This window comes from Rhinatrema bivittatum, chromosome 9 (genome assembly GCF_901001135.1).
Source record: "Rhinatrema bivittatum chromosome 9, aRhiBiv1.1, whole genome shotgun sequence".
NCBI lineage: Eukaryota > Metazoa > Chordata > Amphibia > Gymnophiona > Rhinatrematidae > Rhinatrema > Rhinatrema bivittatum.
Genome location: NC_042623.1, coordinates 78035536 through 78057475, shown reverse-complemented (window position 1 = coordinate 78057475; position 21940 = coordinate 78035536). Strand labels below are relative to the sequence as shown.

At 44.7% G+C, this 21940-nt stretch overlaps 1 long non-coding RNA gene across 1 annotated transcript in view; it reads right to left on the bottom strand.

Moving 5' to 3' along the window:
- LOC115098511 overlaps positions 1-21940 on the bottom strand; it is a 143819-nt gene that overhangs the window by 65099 nt on the left and 56780 nt on the right. The window lies entirely within an intron of this gene.

Genomic DNA, 21940 nt, shown 5'->3' with positions numbered 1-21940 from the left:
ACAAACACAACAGATTGCTAACTCCATGGACTCGGCTCAGCTCGCAGCCCTGCAGGCCATCCCTGGCCTAGCCTAGCAGATCATGGAACAACAAAAGTCTTTGGAGAGCCTAGCTACTGCCTTCAATCAGTTACATACTCAACTGATCTCTTCTGCTCCTCCTGTGAAGGAATTGCTGTCACCAGTGGTAACTCTTAAGACCACTGTACCTTTATCCACACCTACCCGTTTTACGGGTGAAGCCAAGATGTGCAGAGGGTTTGTTAATCAATGCAGCATGCATTTTACATTACAGCCTAGCCTCTCTCCCATGAAGCTTCAAAGACCACCTACATCCTGTCGTTCCTAGAAGGACGAGCCCTGGCCTGCGCTTCACCATTATGGGAACATGGCGATCCTATCCTGAATGACCTATCAGCATTTCTAAAACTTTTTAAGTCTATGTTTGATGATCCGGCTCGCCAGACCATCACTGGATCTGCCTTGCTCAAACTTCAACAAAGTAACAAGCCACTTATAGACTTTGCTATTGAATTTAAGACTCTAGCATCTGAAATTCATTGGGACACTGGATGCTTACGTGCCCTATTCATGGAGAGTCTCAACTTTCACATAAAGCACGAATTAGTGGCTCGTGATTTGCCTGATACCCTTGAGTCCCTGATGGAACTAGCAGGGAGAATTGACTGCCGTATCCGAGATCGTACTCAAGAGGCTAAGAGTCCACGAAAGTCTACAGTGGAGGCTAACCATCCTAAACCTGTGCCTATTGCTTCCAGTTTACCTTCTACACCCCTCGAGGAGGAAGAGCCTATGCAACTAGGCCGAAGCCATTTGACCTCCAAGGAGAGACGTTACCGTAAGCGCATGGGGTTATGCATGTACTGTGTCCAATCGGGTCATGCAGTCCAAACCTGTCCCATTTGTTGGGGAAACTGATGGGCCTGGAATCTGCAGGAGGACATCTTCTGGGCCTCACCTCTCCTACTCCTCCACTATCATTACCAGTATCTTTGCTTTGTGGAAGTCTTGAATTTCAGACTCTTGTTCTCATTGACTCCGGTGCCGGAGGTAATTTTATTGTGAAGTGCTTGGTTGAACATCTGCGGATTCCTACCACACCAATAGCGAAACCTCTGCTATTGTCATCTATCCATAGAGAACCACTTCCTGGAGAAGTTTCATTTAGGGATGTGAATCGTGTGATCGATCGTCTTAACGATCGATTTTGGCTGGGGGGGGGGGAGGGAAATCTGATCGTCATGTTTTTTTTTAAATCGTAAAAAATCGTAAATCAGGGGAATTGTTATTGTATCGTGGTTCTAATGATTTTTGACGATTTAAAATATATCTGATGATTGTTTTAATTCGTCAAAAAATGATTCACATCCCTAGTTTCATTGACTACCCAGGCCATCGGCCTGCTTACTGGAGCTCTACACTCAGAATCAATTTCTTTCCTAGTGTTGGAACAAACCAAGCATCTGGTGGTATTGGGGCTGCCGTGGCTTCAAGACCATATGCTTCAATTTAATTGTGTTACCTTGGAACTGTCCTGGTGGAGATCAGACTGCTGAAGTTTCACCGCTCATCTGCATGCCCACTACACCATCATTACCTGGCTTACCTCCACAATACGCCTCTTTCCAGGATGTCTTCTCAAAGCAAGCAGCTGACGTTCTTCCGCCACACAGAGAGTTCGATTGTGCCATAAATCTGAAGCCAAATTCCGAACCTCCCAAAGGAAGAGTTTACCCTCTTTCTGTTACTGAGACTAAAGCTATGTCTACCTACATACAAGAAAATCTGCAAAAAGGATTTATCAGACCTTCCAAATCACCTGCTGGTGCAGGCTTCTTTTTCGTAGGGAAAAAGATAGCACCTTACACCCCCTGTATCGACTATAGGGGTCTGAATGAGATTACCATCAAGGACAGGTACCCCCTGCCCTTAATATCGGAACTGTTTGATAGGCTCCAAGGGGCCAAAATATTCTCCAAATTAAACCTAAAAGGAGCTTACAGTTTGGTGCGTATTTGAGAAGGAGACGAATGGAAGACTGCTTTTAACACCCATGATGGACACTTTCAATACCTCGTCATGCCCTTCGGTTTAAGTAACGCACCTGCAGTCTTTCAAAATATGATGAACAACATCTTATGGGACTTACTGTATCAATGCGTAGTAGTCTATCTCAATGATATACTGATCTTTTCTCAAGATCTGCAAAGTCTTCAGGAGGATGTTAAGAAAGTCCTAAGATGCCTGCATGAGTACCACCTTTACGCAAAGCTTGAGAACTGTGAATTCCACAAAGAAGCTGTACCCTACGGCCCAGAGGAATACATTGTTTCTATGAATGGTTTTCAAATGGACCCCAAGAAACTTGAGAGTATCTGGGACTGGCCTCAACCCACAGGCCTGAAGGCATTGCGTTGCTTCTTGGGATTCACCAATTACTATCGATTCTTTATTAAAAACTACTCATCATTGACAGTCCCTCTAACTGCTATGATCAAGAAGGGAGTCAACCCTGCCAATTGATCTCCAGAAGCCATCTCTGCCTTCCTGACACTCAAAGAGGCTTTTCAAAAGAAGCTGTGTCTCTGCCACCCTGACCCACACCAGCCTTTTATCATGGAGGTCGACACATCCGATGTTGGTGTGGGGGCGGTTCTAAGTCAGTACAGTGAAACCAATGTGCTCCGTCCTTGCTCCTTCTTTTCTAGGCGATTCTCACCTGCTGAGAGAAATTATGGGATAGGAGACAAGGAGCTTCTCACAATCAAGCTGGCTTTTGAAGAGTGGCGTCCCTGGCTAGAAGGCACACAATACCAAATAGTAGTTTACACACATCACAAGAATCTAGAGTACCTTCGTCATGCTCAATGACTCAACCACCGTCAAGCAAGATGGTCTCTGTTTTTCAACAGATTCAACTTCCTTCTGAAGTACCGTCTGGGAGAGAAGAACACTAGGGAAGATGCTCTATCATGATCCTTCTCACCTCAGGATGTGCCGGATGAATCCCGTCATATCATCAATCCCAAAAGAGTGGTTCTCGCAGCTACCCACACGGTACCTGCTGGGAAGACGGTGGTGGCCAGAAGTTTAAGAAAAAAAAATGTTGAAATGGGCACGCGAATCCTGTCTGGCAGGTCATCCAGGACAGAGTCATACCCTAGCTATGTTGCAAAGATATTTTTGGTGGCCAACCATGAAGAAGGACATACAAGCGTACGAGGGTTCCAGCGCTGTCTGTGCCAAGCAAAAACCACCACCCGGGCGTCCTTGGGGTCTGTTACAGCCTCTACCATCATTGGATGAACCATGGATCCATATCGCTACTGATTTCGTAGTGGACCTGCCCTTATCCAACAGCAATAACACCATATGGGTTACGGTCGACTGTTTCTCTAAAATGGCACACTTTGTAGCATTACCAGGATTACCCTCAGCTACTGAGTTAGCAAAACTCTTCATTAAACACATCTTCCGTCTTCATGGGATGCCTAAACATATCCTATCCGACAGGGGAGTGCAATTTACTGCAAAGTTTTGTAGAATATTATGTCAAAAATTAGACATCGCCTTGGACTTAACTTCTGCCTACTATCCTCAGTCTAACGGTCAGATTGAGAGGATGAATAGGGCACTGAAACAATTTCTGCGATCTTATGTCAACTCAAGACAGAATGACTGGGCTGAATTACTGCCTTGGGCAGAATTTGCAATCAATTCACATCCTGCTTCTTCAATGGGGTCTTCCCCTTTCCAGCTTGTCTACGCGAGACAACCATTACCTCCGCTGCCTATTCCATTGTCAGTAGCCTCTCCTGCTGCCCAACTTTGGAGACAGATGAAGGAGCTTCTCCTCAAAGCAGGACAGAAGGCAAAAAGAACCTATGATGCTCATCATCAAAAGGCACACCAGTTCCAGCCTGGAGACAAGGTTTGGTTAAGCACCAAGTACCTTCAATTTAAGCTCTCTTCTGCAAGATTTGTGCCCCGCTTTGTGGGACCTTTCGCCATTCTTCGGCAATTAGGAAATCTAACATACAGTTTAAAACTGCCGCCATCAATGAAGATACACAATGCATTTCATGTATCTCTACTGAAGCCAGTGATACTCTCCGAGTTCTCCAGGAAACACCCAGAGCCTACCAGCCTGGATACAGAAGATGACATTGAATATGCCGTAGACGACATCCTTGATTTACTTAAAAGAGGCAAGACATAGCAGTATCTCATCTCATGGGAGAACTATGGCCCAGAGGAAAACTCCTGGGAACCACTGGCCAATATTACAGACAAGGAGATGGTATGCCAATTCCACCTGGTACACCCACGCAAGCCCAGACCACCTGGAAGATGTCTTGGAGGGGGCCCTTTGAAGGGGGGTACTGATGCATCCGTCAGTTACAGACGGCTGTGACCACTCTGCCTTACCTCTTTTTCACCTCTTTCTCTCTCTTTGGGCAATATGGCTGCCTCTTGTGCCGAGTGCTGAGGGTCTTGGCGTTTCCAAACCAGCATGGGCGTCCCAATCTGCCATGCTCACTCTCATGGCCTCCTAGGGCACGAGCGTGCACATCTCCTACGCTTAAATACACGTCATGGCTGGAACCTTGGGGGCGGCCCCACCGCATGACGTCAGTACCTCCGGGTATATCTAGCCTTCGCTTCCGCTACCACCTTGAGTTAGCAAGGACTTTGGTTTTAGCTACTCTGACTGCTCTAAGCTGCACGCTTAGATGCTGCTTCACTCCAAGGGCCTTGCTCCTGTAGAAGCTCTAGACACCCGCTCCTCGGAGGGTCTCTCGCTTCCAACTACCCTTCGGGGTTCCTCTCTAACTAATAGAACTGCTCCTCAAGGGCCTACCAGCCGTATATCCTGCACCACAGATGTTCGGTCCCAACTTTCCACCATCAGGAAGATGCCATCATTCCTGTGAGTACCTCTACGATCCAGTGCTACAGCTCCACCCTCCAGCAACGATGTTCCCACATTGTGGGCTTCCGCTTATCGTGAAACATCTGGGTGAGACTTCACTTCTGAGCCTGTTGAACGTACTGGCACCTCTTGGATCAGTGCCATACCTTCCTGCTTTTACCATCTATATACAGCAGTACAATAAAGACTCTATCCATACTGTGTCTGCTATCTGAGTTCAGCCTATCACAGTGGTTCCTCACGGGGCCCCTCCCTGTGAGCGGAGTCATCTCTACTGCCACCAAGGGTCTAATATGCCACAAACACAACAGTATGCACTATACATATCATGAAATAATAATGTAGAGACCCACTAGGTAGTCCTAAATCATTGCCCTGGATATTCCAACTTAAGGTTAGATTCATCAAACTATTGCATGTGATAAGAAGATGGGTATATTTTATAGTAATAGCTTATTTATCGCAAAGTGCACAGGTATTATTACAGAGTGCAATAACTTTTCACACTTTTCAGTAAGTGCCACAATTGTTGTAATTCTTGTCTACCTGGGTAACATCATATAAAGGTATAAATACCTAACTACCAGAAGGGCCTTATAGCTAGTCTCTCTCTCTCTCTCTCTCTCTCTCTTTAAAAGACTAACAACGCTATGTGTGAAAACATTATAACACCATATTGCACAGCTTAACACAAATGAAAAAGGTGTAGTTATTAACTGTGATATGGCTTTGCAAGTTGTGAAGCCAGCCAGCCCACTTGGCCAGAAATCCTGCCCCAAACTCCACCCCTTTTCTAAATTAGCATCGCACCATGCGTTATGGTGCTTTTCGCATGCGAAAAACACCTTAACGCATGCGAAAAGCCCATAACACAGCTTGGAAAATAACCCTCTTAGTTTGAGACAGCATTTTTTCTAGAGGCCTGCTGTAAATGGTAGCTCCTTAATGTGCTAATAGTTTACAGAGTGTGGTCATTTTGGTATAGCTTCTGGATAGAAGGAGACATTTTGTAACTATTTGATTTGAGGGGAGATTCCTGCTGTGCACCCTTTGCCTGCAGTATCTTCCTATAGATTTGTGAAAAGAGACTTTTGTTACAGTTTGGGCAAATATTTGGATTTTATCTGTGGTGAGACCCTAGTCTAGCCTGATGAGGGACATGCCCCAAATCTGGAGGTCAAGGGAGAGAAAATCTGTATTCTCCGTCACCTGAAATGGGAAGAGCAGCAGTGACTCAGAACCTCAGGGGAAGATTTGAGACTTGGAAAATGATTTCCCTTTTGGTTTGTAAAGAAGTTTCGTGCCACCCCCTCCTCATGGTGGAAGTTGGGCTATATTAGCTTGTTTTTTCCCAACATCAGACTTTTCCTAATGAGAGGTCACTTCAAGAGAAGTTCAGATAAAAGAGACGAGAGCTTTGGAGAGCCACAACTGGATTTCTACCCTTTGGGACACAGGATACAGGCTGGGGATGACCAGGACTCATGTGGACCTCAGATATGATTTTGAGACTAAGGGGATCATCCTCACACATAGGGAATTCCCTATCTGGAATATCTTATCAGCTTACTCTCTGAGGGATAAGTTGTAGCCTAGGTGCTGTACTGAGGACACATACACAGAGGAAAGGAAGAAGAGTCTATACCGTAAATACCCCATTGGAAACACAGATGAAAAGGGAACAGATATCGATCTGTTTGGATATTTATTTACAAGCCGTTAAGCCTGTAACAACGGGCTACATTAAATTATTTTTTTCAGTCCATTTTTGAACACAGCACCTTTATACACTTTTTCTCCCTCACTCATTCAACTCGGTCACTCATCCTCCTCCCCCTCGGTCACTCACCCCTTCCCTCCCCTCAGTCTTACTCACCATCTGTCTCCCATTGCCTCCCTCCCCTTCCCTCAGTCATTCCCCACCCTCTCTCAATCCCATCCCTCACTCTCATCCCTCCAATCCCCTCTCAGCTCATCTGCAACCCCTTCCCTCTCCCTCAGCCCTCCTCCACTCCCTCTTTTTCTCTTCTCCACAATTTCTTACCCTTCCCACTTACTCACTCACATCCCTCTGACCCCTCCCCTCAGTCACTCCCCCGTTCCTCTCAGTCACTCCCCCTCCCGTCACTACCCCAGTCACTTCCCCCTTCCCCTCAGTCACTCCCTTCTTCCCCTTAGTCACTCCCCTCAGTCACTCCCCCTTCCCCTCAGTCACTCCCCCCTCCTACCTTCCCCTCAGTCACTCCCCCCTCCCCTCAGTCACTCCCCTTCTCCCCCCCTCAGTCACCCTCGGACGGTGCAGATGGAAGATCTGGGGGTCCCTCCCTTGCGTGCTCCTTGCCGCTAATGCCATTACTGCTCTTCGCCGCCGTCGCTACTGCTCCTCCCAGCGCCATGTTTTTTAGCAGGTCACGTTCCTCTCTGACCGACGTGCTCACCCGCGCATGTGCGGCAGAGCTGCTCTCTACTGCGCATTTGCGGGCCGTCAGTCAGAGCCCATTTATAATGTAGATTTATAAAGAATCACAGTAAACTTAATTTGAACATCCAAACTAAGTCCTGCCTATCCCAGCAGCACCATCACAGAGAGGGTACAGTTACACACATCTGGAGGGATTTTATTAAACTGCCTGGGTCTTGGAGATTTGCCTTCCCCCCATTAGAAAGAACCATACTTTCGGACAAAAAAAGAGAGAAAACAAGCCCATGGACACAGCCCCCACTTACAAATGTTTCATGGCCCTTTGGTACACATTCAACCTGCCAACAAAGGGTTACAATAATAATAATAATAATGATTTTGCAGCAATGTTTAGATAATATTGTTCTTATTGTCTGTAAGCATATAAATGCCTCTTCCTTAGCTGTAATGTCACTTCTTTCTCCCTCTAGAGTGGCTCCTGTTAAGTGGAAAAGAGCTGCATTACTAGATTTTGTATTACCCTTAAGTTGGACTGCAAGGAACGATAATATGCTGCTTTTTTGCACTTGTTTCAGATCAGAAGAGGCAATGAGATTAATCATTTCTAATAGAAGCTATCACCAGTGGTCATTTCTGTATGTTTCTCTGTTGTACTGAGCAAAGTCAAGACCCAGGCTGGGACCCAGGTGTTAGGTTTCAGTAAAAGCTTCTCTTCTGTAACTTCCTGTCACATTGTCCTTACAGTGAGGAAAGCAGGCGCCAGGCACATCAAAACAAAGGACTTTACCTTTCCATATTTAATTAAAGGCACACAGACACCCTAGCAGAGTGCCATTAGCGTGCTAATATTTTAATTTGGGTTACAAGGAGTGATCAGGAGGATCAGAATTAGGTTCTATTGCATTTATATGTATAAGGATAATATTTACAATCTGAGCATGATGACATTATTTTGTGTTGAAGTTATTTTGCTAAGATTATATATGCTGAATATGGTCGCACATTTGAAATGTTCCATGGATGTATCCTGCATGTGTACACATTTCACATTTCTTATAGGCTTGTATTATAGTTTAGTCATGGAGGAAGTATTGTTCTGGTCAGGAGACTGCTATCTGTAAGCAGACATTTCTATTCTATAAGAATGACTACATAATGAATTGGTGACCTTCACGGATTATTAAAAAAATTGGACCAAATACCTCATAATTAAATTGATTGCATTTGGTATAGTATAACCACGTCTATTCCTCTCTATTAGTTATTCTCCTTATCTCCAGGGCTTTTTGTGTTTCAGTTTAATACAAAAAAGAAAAAACGCTATCTGCTTCATGTTCAGATTAATCTTACACTATTTTGAAGGTTCTCCCAGTATTCACAAATTGTGGTGTTTCCAGGCAAAAGGCCAAATTCTGATCTATCATACTCCAAAATATCAAAATTTCAAAATGTTTCATATAGTTTAATGATATTTCTGTGTAAAATGTTGAAAGGTCACTGATGAAGTTCTACTATCTAATTATTCAGCATGATTTTACATAGTTGGATGAACAAAATACTTATTCTATCTTTATTTATTTCTTCAGCATAAATTAAGGAAAAGACATGCATGTAGCCCCTTACTTCAGTATGAGGGGCCACACTCAGTCCCAAGGCTAAGTCCCAGTTCTCTTGCACCAGACCTTTCAACCAGGAGCATGAATTCTCTCGATGGGGGGAGGAGGCTTAACTTACTGGGCTCAAGGTGTGAAGAGGGGAAAACCAAGTCTCTGTCTGCTCTCACTCTCTTTCTCACGAGTGTACACACTGTTTGCTGAATGCTTCTCACACTCCGTCTCTGTACCCAGGAACTCATGTGGGGTGTGCCAAAATAAATTTACCGTAACCAAAAAATACTTCAGGTCCAATTCACAACAAAATTCTCCAAATCCTCTTCACACAAAAATAAAGAGTCCAAGGGTGCCTCTGTTCTCAGTTCTAACAGCTGAGTCAGTGTCCCTTAGGATGGCAGGCACTAGGTGAAGACCCAATGCACTTGGATGATAGAGTGGGCTCCTAGCAGAGCTGGGATCTCATATCTTTCTCTGATGTTTCAGACTGGACTTCTGGTGATAGAAAATCCCAAAAAGGTGTTCAGAATCCAAAATCTCTCTCTCTCCTTCTCAGTGGGCAGGAACTGGTAGCAAAAATTCCTCCCAAAAAGAACAAGAACAAAACTGCAACAATACAAGTTTCTTCTTCCCTGTCAGTGCACTGCTCTGTCAGGTCACTGCTATCACTTCTTAGCTGTGTAGAGGGAGTTGCAACACCTTGCTGATTTTCCAAAGCAGGGAATAAAATTCTCCTTAAGCAGGAACAGGAACAGGATCACAAAAGTAAAACTCTCAGTTAAACAACACAGCTCAAATCTCAAAGCAGAAAAAACTGACAATGATATTAAGTAGGAGGCAGTACAGAAAAGCAGTTTTTTTCTGCTTTTCTGTACTTTTTTTTTTTGATGCGCACAGCTAATAATGCCTGCTCCAGGCAGGCGTTAATAGATGACAGTTAAATGTGCGTCCGACTGCCGGTTAACAGTGCGCTCGGCTGAGCGCACCGTATTGCATAGGCTCCAGAGAAAGGCCAAGGGTCGGGGCAGGTAGTGGACAAACGTGGCCAGGTCCAAGTAAGAGGGTAGGCAAACGTGGTTAGGTCCAAGCAAAGGGTCAGGTCCAGGTGGCAGGCAAACATGGTCAGTTCCAAAGTAAGGAGCGGTGGGAGTGGTGGTGGGATAGATGGTCTAAGCAGACACCCAGGGGCTTTATAACTCACAGGGGGCATTCTAGGGGCTGAGTGGCCCCTTTAAGCAATGGTAGTCCCACAGTTCCAGAGCCGCCATTTTGCATTGTGCAGGGAGGTTTCACTGTCATGGAATTTTCCCTGAGGAAAAATACCACGGTAGTCACAAAGCCATGGTAAATTACTCTCTGGATTTGTGAATCCTGTGGTATTTTTCCCCTCTTTCTTCTCTCAGGAAAAATACCATGACAGTGAAAGTCCCTTGCATGACGCACAATGGTGGCTTTGATACTGTGGGGCTGCCATTACTTAAAGGGGCCACTTGGCCCTGAGAATGCACCCCTGTGAATAGTAAAACATCCTAGAGGTCTGCTCCCTCCCCCTGCCCCTGCAGGCTGGGTGTTGCTATTTTGTAAAATGGTTTCCACCCAGGTCCTCAGCCTAGAGGGATCTCTGGGCTATCACTGAGCCACTAATATTTATTTGGTGAGTAAGGGGGGGGGGGGGTGGGGGTTGGAGGTGCACAAAACCATCAGGGAGCTTTTTTTCTGTGTAAGGTGGTGGACCAGGGAGTAAGTGTAGGGCAGTCCGCTGGACTACCAGGGCAATATTTTGCAAAGTTGGAGTCTGGTGGGTAGGCTAGGGTGGGGGAGGGGAGGGGTCCTGGCCTCCTAGCCTCAAGACCGAATATTTTCAGGGTAGGGATGGAGTTGGGAGTAGGGCATGGGGCTTTTGCCTTTCTTAAAAAACAGTTTTATTTTTTTTAATATTTGTACTATTTCTGGCTACCTGCAAGGACACCGGAGGGAGGGTTGGGATAGGGATCTAAGCAGACCACTGACCCTTTTACAACTCATGGGTGAGGGTGTGTGGGAGGCATTCTTGGGGCCAAGCAGCTTCTTTAAAGCTAGGCATAACTCCCTCCTGCCCCCATCAGCCCTGTGGTTAGTTAAGAGGGATTGTGTGTGTGTGTGTGGGGGGGGGGGGGGGGGGACGGGACACCTAGCAGAGGACGGAAAGGGACCATGTATTGAGCATTGTGAGTCTTTGATCTTGTGGGTGTTTAGAGTGAGGGGGCACTGTGGCTCGTTATCCATGCTTTTAGAGGGGTGGGAGACACTATGGCCCTTGGTCCATGCAGTTATTGGGGTTAGGGGGACACTGTAGCCCTTAAATATGTGACAGGCTGGAGGGAGTAAGAGACACTGTAATGCTTAATCTTGTATAGGGGTGGGAGTAAGGATTGAGAGTGACTGCGGCTCATCTTATTGGGTCCAATGGGGAAGGGAAGAACTCTCCTCTGCAAACCAGCCCTTTCATTTTTTGGCTGGTTAGCATTTAAGATGCACTATTTTTGAATGCTGGCTTGGCCACTGTTGGAAACAGGATACTGGGTTTGATGGACATTTGGTCTGGCAGAGTATAGCAATATTATGCTCTTATGTTTTTGACAGATAGACATGAATATTTAGTGTATCGACCATTAATGGGCATTTTAGCTTGCATGCTAAAATTTGTAGCTTAGACCACTATATGTGGATCTACACCAGAAGGCTGTGCTTGCACTAATGTTTGATATATGCTTGCTTTAGTGGGTACATTTTCAAAGTCTAAAAGCACAGTTCATTAAAGCCTGCTATTGCTTAGTGTGCAAACAATAGGCTTTTCGTATACATGCTAAATAGTAGATTAGTCGTTAATGTTTTTTTGTAGGAAAAAATTAGCATGCAGGAACATGCAAAATATGCAAATAGGGTGATTATGAAGTCAATAGCTCTTATCATGCTAATCATTAAATTTGTTGAGGCCATCCACAGCTGATACATGTGGTACTTGCTAGAAAATGGAGTTAATGTTAGCATGTTGGTAGGGAAGGCATGATAAAATTTAATACCAGGCTCCCAGGCCCTGATCCTTCCTCCCACCCTCCTGACTGGTAACACTGGGATTGCTGCCTCAACCCTCTCTCCATCCCACAACAATGGGGCTCTGTCCTTGATGACTCTATTATTGGTCAAAATAATTGGGATAGAGGGGAGATTGGGCGCAGAGCCTCACTGTAACCAGCTGGGGTGATGGGAGGAAGAAGGAACTGGGGCCTAGTCCCACTATAATTTGGCAGGAGGTATGGCTGGAAAGAAGGATCATGGCCAAGGAGGCCTCTCTCTTTCCTCTGTTGGAAGGGATTTTAAAAATTGCACTGACCCTAAGAGCAGCACCAAAGTGATGTCACAATGGTGCTGATCTCAGGGCCGACCAGCACCATTTTCTTGTGCAGCTGTACTAGGGTTGCCAAATTTCAACTGTGAAATTCAGTACACTTGGATGCACTGAAGTGATGTCTTTCCACTTCCATGCACGATTGTTATTGCCACCCCTACCATTAGGAAACTGTGCATTTAATTTGAAGTATAATGCAAATATTTGTTATTTATTAGGTAACACAAACTTGCTAATAACTCTTTGTAGACTATGCTAATTAAAAATATTCAGTTTGGATGGGTTTTCTTTTTCTCTTTATTCTTTACTGAAATTTCAAAATCTTTGTGCATACGTAACTGTGTCGGTAAGAGAGGGAGGTTGTTTGTGTGTTTGAATGAAAGAATATACATGGGTATGTGTGAGAGAAAGAGACACTATGTGTGTCTGAGTGAGAAAGGAAGGATACTTGTCTGTGTGGATAGGTTAGAGAAAATGCAGAGAAGGCCCTGGAAGTGATTGCATTTGATGGACCCTGGTGCAACAGGGCAAGAAGAGAAGCGTTGTTTTAGCCACCACTGGTGAAGGTGATAGGCCCCAGCCTGAAACCCCATCAAGTGCTAAAGAAGCAGCATGCTGGCAAAGATGAGTCAAACCAGCTGCAATGGAATTCAAAAGGCATGATGTGACAGCGGAGGAGACGGGGTTGTGGGCAAAACATGTTCATCACAGCAGTGATGATATAAAAACTATACAGTAGCAGGGAGATGTCACAGAGTCAAACCTGTTCTACATAATTTTGAGCATATTACCCCTGTGTGACATGTCCTCACCATGTGCTACATGCCATCCAATGATGTGGAAATTTCCCTGGGCCTATTTTAAGTGGGAAACCAAGAGGCAAACTGAGACACCAGATCCAAACACCAGACGATCCAGAAACATAGGAAATAAGAGCATTTTAGCCTGACTGGCAGAGTGACCACAAAACAGCCTTAGCAAATTATAGATGTACAGTGTCTATAGGAAGGATAGGGTAGCAAAATAGATTGATTTCATTATATGTGCAAATATAGATTATACACAGAAATCAAAGCAGTTTGTATTTTCCTGACATGTCTGTACCTGAAAGCAACACAAGATAGGGTTTGTGAAAACGGATCTTAGTGCATCTCATCCCGCGAAAAATATAAATATTATTTATGCATTTACAACATAACACCTTCCACTAACTCCCTCCCCTAGAAAAACAATAAGGACTCAGCCGCCCACAACACAACTCCTCCCACAATAATAACAATGGGGGCTCAGTGGCTCAAACACCTTCCATCCCTCTTTACCTTACTCCATCTCAAGCTCCACCCTCTGCCTAGTACCAATATACTCTGACTACCCTTTTTTCTTCTATCCACAGCCTCTCTTTCTCCTCTGACCCCATTCTTTCTCTCTTCCCCTACACCAATGCCCCTCTTGCCCTCCCCCTTCTGTCTTCCCCACCCCCTCCTTCTTTCCCTCTCCCTTTCCCTACCTCTACTCATTTCCAGGCATTCTCTCCCCATTCACCCCCTCCCCTCTAGGCATTCTGTCAATGTACATAATAGACAAAATCCTTAGACTTAAGACACAATTGATTCCTCAAAACTGTCTCTTAAGTTGAAACATTGCAAGTCAAAACAGATTGTCTACAGGACATTGCAGTGACACTGTTTTGAGGAGAGGAAGTCTTTTCTAGTCTTCCCACTGATTTCTCATTGCCAGGCTTCATGGTCATCAGGACACTAATGAGTGCTTTCTGTAAGACTCTCGAGAACATTGCTTGACCCGCCCCTCTGGTAACATCATTGAGCGTGGTGCTAAAGGGCCGGGTGAAACACTGGGAAAAGAACTTACTTGCCAGATGCTGTATTCCACCTGCAGCCCTGCTGGATTGTTCAACAGACAGCAGAAGTCCTTAAAGCTGCTGACATTTACCAGCTTGCAAACCCGGTAGATTGCCTCCCACCTGAGCAGGAACATTGCTTGACCTGCTCCTCTGGTGATATCATTAAGCACAGTGTTAAAGGGTCAGGTGGAATGCCAGAGGTGCTGTACACTAGAAGGGTCATACGCATTAAGGAGCACAACAAAGGAACCTGCCTCTTTGTGCGCTCCTTCATGTATGCAAAGTACGGTATTATTAGGATATTTTGGCTGGTTCATTTGTAAATTTGCAGATTTAAGGGATTTAGTTTTGATTATCTATGGGTGCTTTTGTAATATTCTGCCCAGTATGTGTCCAGCTATCAGTGATGCAGGTTATGCTTTGAATATTCCTGTAATAATGGATAAAAGATGATACAGCACTTTATGTAAAGGAAGGCAAAATAGAAAATTAGATCATCCATATTATATACAACATTTCTTAACATTATGGTGCATCTGTGTTCATTCCAAATAATTTATCCATTTAAATGATTATTATTATTATTTATTATTTTTATATACCGACATTCGATCAGGGATATCACATCGGTTTATATTCAGGTACTGTGGATATTTTCCTATCCCCGGATGGCTTACAATCTAAGGTTTGTACCAGAGGTGAAAAGGGATAAGGTGACTTGCCCAAGGTCACTAAGGGGCCATTTTTGTTGGTTACTTTACTTAGAGGGAGAGAGAGGTTAGTTCAAGTGTTGGTTTTAAAAAACGGAGGATTTTATACAGTGATCACAAGAGGATCATGTACGGGTCATATACAAAGGTTATACAGAAGAGCACTATATACAAGGATTTTTATATAGTGTTGTATCACCACAGGACTATATACAATGTTATATACAAAGGTTATATACCAGGGTTGTATGTCGAGGATTATTGCAAGGGCTCTGTAAATACGCCCTAGGGTTATGCGCAGAAGAATGTATAAAGGGTTTCATATCTTTATTTAGTAATTCATTTATGCATTTACTATGCATCATGGGATAGAAAGGAGTCAGAGACGGGAAGTGTGGAGCTGCGATGAAAGGTGGTGGGGGGATAGGGTCATTGGGGGAAGGCTTGGCGGAAGAGTCAGGTTTTTAGGAGTTTTTTGAAGAGCTGTGTTGAGGGTTCCAATCTGAGTTGTGTTGGAAGGTTGTTCCAAAGTGTGGGTCTGGCTATGGACAGTGCACATTCTCTTGTTGAGGATAGATGTGCTTCTTTTGGTGCGGGGATGTGGAGCAGGCTGGTGTTGGAGGATTGGAGATTTCGTTTTGGTGTGTGGTATCGGAGGGGTGTGCTTAACCAATTTAATTTGTTATTGTGGAGAGACTTATGAATAAGTGATAGGACCTTGTGTAGTATTTGAAAGTTGATGGGTAGCCACTGCCAGTGCAGGTCCTTGAGGATTGGAGTGATGTGGTCCGACTTGTTTGTGTTTGTGAGGGATATTGCAGCTGCATTTTGAAGTAGCTGTAGGGGTCGGATTGTGGCAGCCGGGAGGTTGAGCAGAAGCAAGTTGCAGTAGTCAAGTTTTGAGAAGAGTAAGGTCGGGGGGACGGTTCTGTAGTTGTGTGGGAAGAGGAGCGGCTTGAGTCTTTTGAGTTTGAAGAATCCATCTTTGATAGTGGTGTTGATGTGCAATTTGAGGTTGATTTCAGGATCCAGAGTGACTCAGAGGTTTCTTGCTGAAGGTGTCAGTAGTTGGTTCGGGAAGATTGTTGTGTTTTGATGTTGAAGGTTGCGGGTGGCATTGTTGATGATGTGTAGGATTTCAGTCTTTTTGTGGTTGAGTGAGAATGACTGTTGAGCGAGGTGTTGAGCTATATCCAACAGGTGGGTGTCCCAGGTTTTTAGAGTGTTTTCAAGGGATGATTTGAGGGGGAGCAGAATCTGTATGTTGTCTGCGTATAAGTAATAGGTGAGGCCTTTTTGGCAAGAAGATTGCAGAGAGGGAACATATAGATGTTGAAAAGGGTGGAGGAGAGGGATAATCCTTGGGGTATGCCGTGTGGTAGTGGGAACTGTTTGGATTGGGATGATTCTATTTTTACTGAGTAAGATCTGCCGGACAGATAATGTTGAATATGGAGGCATAGAACACACTTGAGGCAGCTTTCATCGCAGGCAGCAAAAGGACTGGAGCACGCTTTGGCGCTCTCCTTTATTGTACATTCATACAAAGGCAGATGATGTGTCATTACATGATTGGCTACTTTCCCCATAGCAACAGACGAGTCCCTACACTATTGGCTTTGGCTCAGGGGGTGTGCACGGATCATTTCATTGGCTGCTGAAATCTATACCTCCTGACTTTGTCCTGCCTCTGACTAAGGAACACCCAGCCCTACTTTCAGGCTATCAGGATTAATTATAAACTAGAGAAATACATGACAGTCAGGTATCCTTTCCCAGGCAGAGACTTAAGCACAAGTGATGCTTTTATTCAGGCAAAGCCAGGGAGAAGGGAAGTTAAGTGTTTAAACCCTGATGAAATGGCTTGCTGGCAAAGCTTATATTTCCCACAGATAAGAGTCAAACCATTTAAGTGTGGTGTCACCTAGACCAATTTCCTTTAATCTGGTTAGCAGGGTGTTGTGGTTGATAGTATCAAATGTGGCAGAGATGTCAAGGAGTATCAGGAGGTACGATGTGTTCTTGTCCAGGCCTCTGAGCATGTGGTCGGTGAGGGATAGGAGTGTCTCTGTGCTGAGGAGTTTTCTGAAACCGTGTTGAGCTGGGTTTAGAATGTTGTGGTTTTCAAGATGTTCGGATAGTTGTTTGTTAACAGTTTTTTTCCAGGATTTTGGCAATGAAGGGGAGGTTGGAGATTGGTCTGTAGTTGGCGGGGTCTGAGATGTCAAGATTGGGTTTTTTGGGGATAGGTTTGATGATTGCGGATTTGAGTCTGTCTGGGAAGATGCCCTGTTCTAGGGAGAGATTGATGATGTCAGCTATCGGCTTGACAATGATGTTTGGGACTTGTTTGAGGAGTTTTATTGGGATGAGGTTAAGGGGGTGTGTGGCGGGGTTTGTTCTTCGTATGAGTGGTTCCACTTCAGAGGAGCGATGAGTTCAAAATGAGTCCAGGAGGGATAGGTTATGTTGGGTGATTCAGGTGTTTTTGCGTTGGTGTTAGGGATGTTTGCAATCAGGTTGGTGGTCTTCTTGCTGAAGAATTGCACTAAATCTTTGCAGATTTTGTCCAGGTTATCATTGTGGGGGGAGGGATGGGTGGGGCTGGTTAGGTTGGATATATAGGAGAATAGCGTTTTGGGATTGTATTGATAGTTGTGGATCCTTTTTGAGTAAAAGAGGCATTTGGTGTTATTGATGTTGGCATTATAGGTGTGAAGAAGGGTTTTGTATCTGTTTTTGAGTTCGTGGATTGATTTCTTCTCCATGCCTTTTCTGTTTATCTGAGAGTGCGCTTGGTGATTTTTAGCTCCAGAGTGTACCATGGGGTCTTGTGTTTGCTGGTGGTTTTGATTTCTCTTTTTATGGTAGGGCATAGGGTCTTAGTTGTTTCGGCATTGATAGCAATCCAAGATTCGACTGCAGAGTTAGGATCGTTCATATTTAGAGAGTTGAGGGCTTCTGGTAGAGATTCGATGAGATCTTCAGATGTGCATGGCTTGATGAAATGTATGTATTTCTTGGGGGACTTGGCAACCGGTGTAGGGGTTTTTAGAGCTAGCTCGGACTGGATGAGCTTGTGATCGGACCAGGGGATGGCTGTGGTTGAGGGGGGTTTATGTTTGAGATGTGTTGATTGATAAAGATTAGGTCCAGGGTGTGGCCTGCTTTCTGTGTGGAGGAATTGATGATTTGCTTGAATCTGATGGCTGTCATGGTGTTGATGAGAAGCTCACAGGCAGGTGAGGGGGGTGTTTTGTCAATGTGGAGGTTGACGTCACCCAGAATGATGGTGGGGTTGGTTGTGTATGTGTGGTTGGTAATGGCCTTGATTAGGGGGGATATGTTGTGATCGAGGGCACCCGGGGGTGCATATAGCAGGATAATTTGAAGGTTTTTTGATTTGAATAGACAAAGCTCAAGCGGGGATGAAGATTTGAGTGGTTGGATGGTAAATCTGAAATTTTTCCGGGCCTCCTTTCTTTTTTGATCTGGGGATGGAGTAGATGTCGTATATATCTTTGGGAAGTTGATTGTTAAGGGTGGTGTCTGAGCCTTTGACCAGGATTCAGTTAGGCAGAATATGTCAGGGTGTTGGTCCAGAAGGAGGTCGTGGAGGATGGAAATTTTTTTGTTATGGATTGGGCATTAAGTAGGAAAAGAGTGAATACTGCCAAAGCAGCTATGTTGTTGTTAAGACTGATAGGGATGAAGGAGGGGGAACGTCGGTGTGTGGGCGGGTATGGGTAAAATCTTTTGTTGAAGTTAGTAAGTAATAGCTTTGGGATTGGATGGTTTTTCTCCATGTCGTGGGCAGTTTTGGACATTACATGTGGGTGATAAAGAAGGTGTTAGGGTTGTGGTGGTAGGGACCGGCAGGGGTATTTCCCCAGCTAGTCAGGTGATGGGGGTGCGGAGCGTGGAGTCAAGGGCTGGAAGGGGCGGTGGAGCAATCAGCAGTCTATAGGAGGGACTCAAATTGGAAGAGTTGGTGGCGTCGCTGCAGATGTGGTCGATAGCCGAGGAGGTCCTGTTTGTCGCGTGTGTGCTGCCATGAGGGAGCTGATGAGGTCGCTTGAATTGAGTTTTGTGTGTGGGATCTCTCTGAGGGATCGCGCTAAGGGGCATGCCAAGGGGCAGGCCCCTTTGTCGCGCTTCCTCAGTGCATGACACCAGGCGAGGGCCTGGTGTCATGCACTGGGACCTGCCTTATGAAGGTCCGGGCGCTCCGGTCATGGAGGTGACGCTGTTGTGGGCATTCCTCTCGTCATCGGTAGGAAGCACCTGGGAGGCTGGGTAGCGTGGGGCAGAGAGCGTCGGCGAGAAGGGTCGGTCACAGGTGGCCCAGCTTCCCGGTCGAGTATGTGCGCTGTGGCCAGGGGCGAAGAGCATCGGCTTAAGGATTCAGCTGCGGCAAGGCCCGGCAGCATGGGGGGGTCCGGCAGCGTAGGGCCAGCGGTTGTCCAAAGGGAGCAGGCGTCCGAAGGGAGCGAGGAGAGGTCAGGACCTGCCTTATGAAGGTCCGGGCACTCCAGTCATGGAAGTGATGTCATTGTGGGCATTCTTCTCATCATCGGTAGGAAGCGCCTGGGAGGCTGGGTGATGGGGATCGCCCTCGTGTCGGCGCGGGACCCCAGTGGGTCTGCATCGGCAGCTCGGGAAAGAGAGCATCAGCGAGAAGGGTCGGTCGCAGGTGGCCCAGTTGGGTTGAGTATGTGCGCTGTGGCCAGGGGGAAGAGCGTCGGTGGAAGGATTCGGCCTCGGCAAGGCTTGGCAGCATGGGGGGGGTCCGGCAGCGTAGAGCCAGTGGTCGTCCGAAGGGAGCAGGCATCCGAAGGGAGTGAGGAGAGGTTGGGACCATTAAAGCTACCTTGCCGCTGGCTGTGCCGCCATTCTCTCCGATAAGAAAGGGTTGGCCATGCTGACAGATGAATGCTAGATCAACTAGGAGTAGAATTATTACACTTCGTGATCTTCTACTAGATGATCAGCCAGATGTATTGTGTGTAACTGAAACATATATTCTTGAAACTGATATTGATTTATGGCCACAGTTATGTCCACCTAACTACTCCCTCTTTTCCAGACTAAAATTGTATGGAAAATGTGGTGGTCTATTGGTAATGGTATATGAGTCTGTTGACCTGCTGAAGGCCAAAATGGAGCTTTAAGTAGTTAAGTATTATGAAACCTTATTAGTAAAATTTAAATCATGGGGGATCTGTTTATTTTATTGTCCTCCTTTGTTAATGAACACGGATTACACACCGCTCATTGAGGCATTGATGTTACTCAAAGTGGACATTAACAATATTATTGTACTTGGTGATTTCAACCTTTATGTGCATGCCATCTCACTTTAAATGGCTTGTGAAGGCTTTATGTCCTCCATGTTCACCTTGGAATGGGAGCAAATGGTGCATGAATCCACCCATCACTATGGTCACACACTTGATCTGTTTTCTTTTTTTTTTTTTAAAAAACAAAGATATTATATCCAGATATACACCTAATATTTCTTGCACTAAAGTACCTTGGAGTGATTATTTCTTAAATGTCATAAATATGCCTCGCCCGTAAGCATGAACTGTCGCCCAGAATTCTTACCTTTCCTTTACTAAATGGAGGCATTCAGATTTTTGATTGTTTCCATCAAATTAGCTGCCCTTGCTAGGGATTGATTGATTCCATGAGTGCACATAATGCCATTTCCATCCGGCTTGACACATTGTCTGAGGACATTAATAAAATAGTACTGCTTAAGGTAATTTCTGGACACAGAAATAAAAATAGGTTCCTCTGTTGTCCAGCAGAACTGAAGAAGACAAAAACAGCTTTACATCACCTAGAGAGTTGATGGCATAAACTAAAATTGCATTGTGATTTTTCCTCCTATATTCAGGCTCTTAATAAGTATAGATAAATAGTTGTTGAAGCTAAGAAAGGATATTGTTAAAAAAATAATTCAAAAGGCAGAAAGTAATTTGCATGAAATCTTTTCTGTTGTTACTCAGCTATCAAAGGCTCTGTACTGTGCTCCTTCAAATCATTCTATTGTGCCCGATGTGTTTGTACAGTTTTTAAAGAATAACACATTTTCAAAAGATAACTCACCTTTGTATACCCTGTAACTTAACTGCCCTGAAATTGTGTGATGTTTCTTTTAATGTTTGAGATGTAACTGCTTATTCCTATGCTAATACTATGTTTATCTTTCTGTTTCATTGTAAACCGATGTGATGTGCAAACGAATGTCGGTGTAAAAAAGCTATAAATAAATAAATAAATAAATAAATATACATACATCAAATGATTCAGTTTGCACTTGGGACTAGTTTAGCCTAGCTTCCAATGGAGAAATTCATCAATTCATTAGAGCTATAAATGCATCATAATGTCCTCTTCTCAATCCTTTTCATATAGTGATTATGAAAGCATTGAAAGATGACATAACTGCCTCATTGACTAAGCTAGTCAATACCTCTTAGAAGAATATGTACCATTGAATAAAGCATCTATACATCCTTTGCTAAAAAAGCAAAATTTCAATAATAACGAATCATCATATTTTCATCCAAATTTGTCCATGCGAGCATGTTATAAAATAGCCGCGCCCATGTGTGCATGCCAAGAACCGTACGCACATGGATGCACACACGGGTCTTAAAATCAAACCTTTAGGGAATAGCCACTGCTATTACTGGCATTAGAAGCATGGGATCTACTTAAAGTTTTGGGTACTTGCCCGGTACTTGTAAACCAGATTTGCCACTATTGGAAACAGGACGCTGGGCTTGATGAACCATTGGTGTTACCCAGTATGGCAACTTCTTATGTTCTTATGTTCACTGCTGGGTTTCCATGAATTTTCATGTAAATGGGAGGAGGACTGGTTGCACAGTTACTCCAAACCAATGCCTATACTTTCTGGCCTCAACACCTTGCTATATTTTTTTCAGAAGCCACTCTTGCTGCCATTGTCCAGCCTGCTTCTG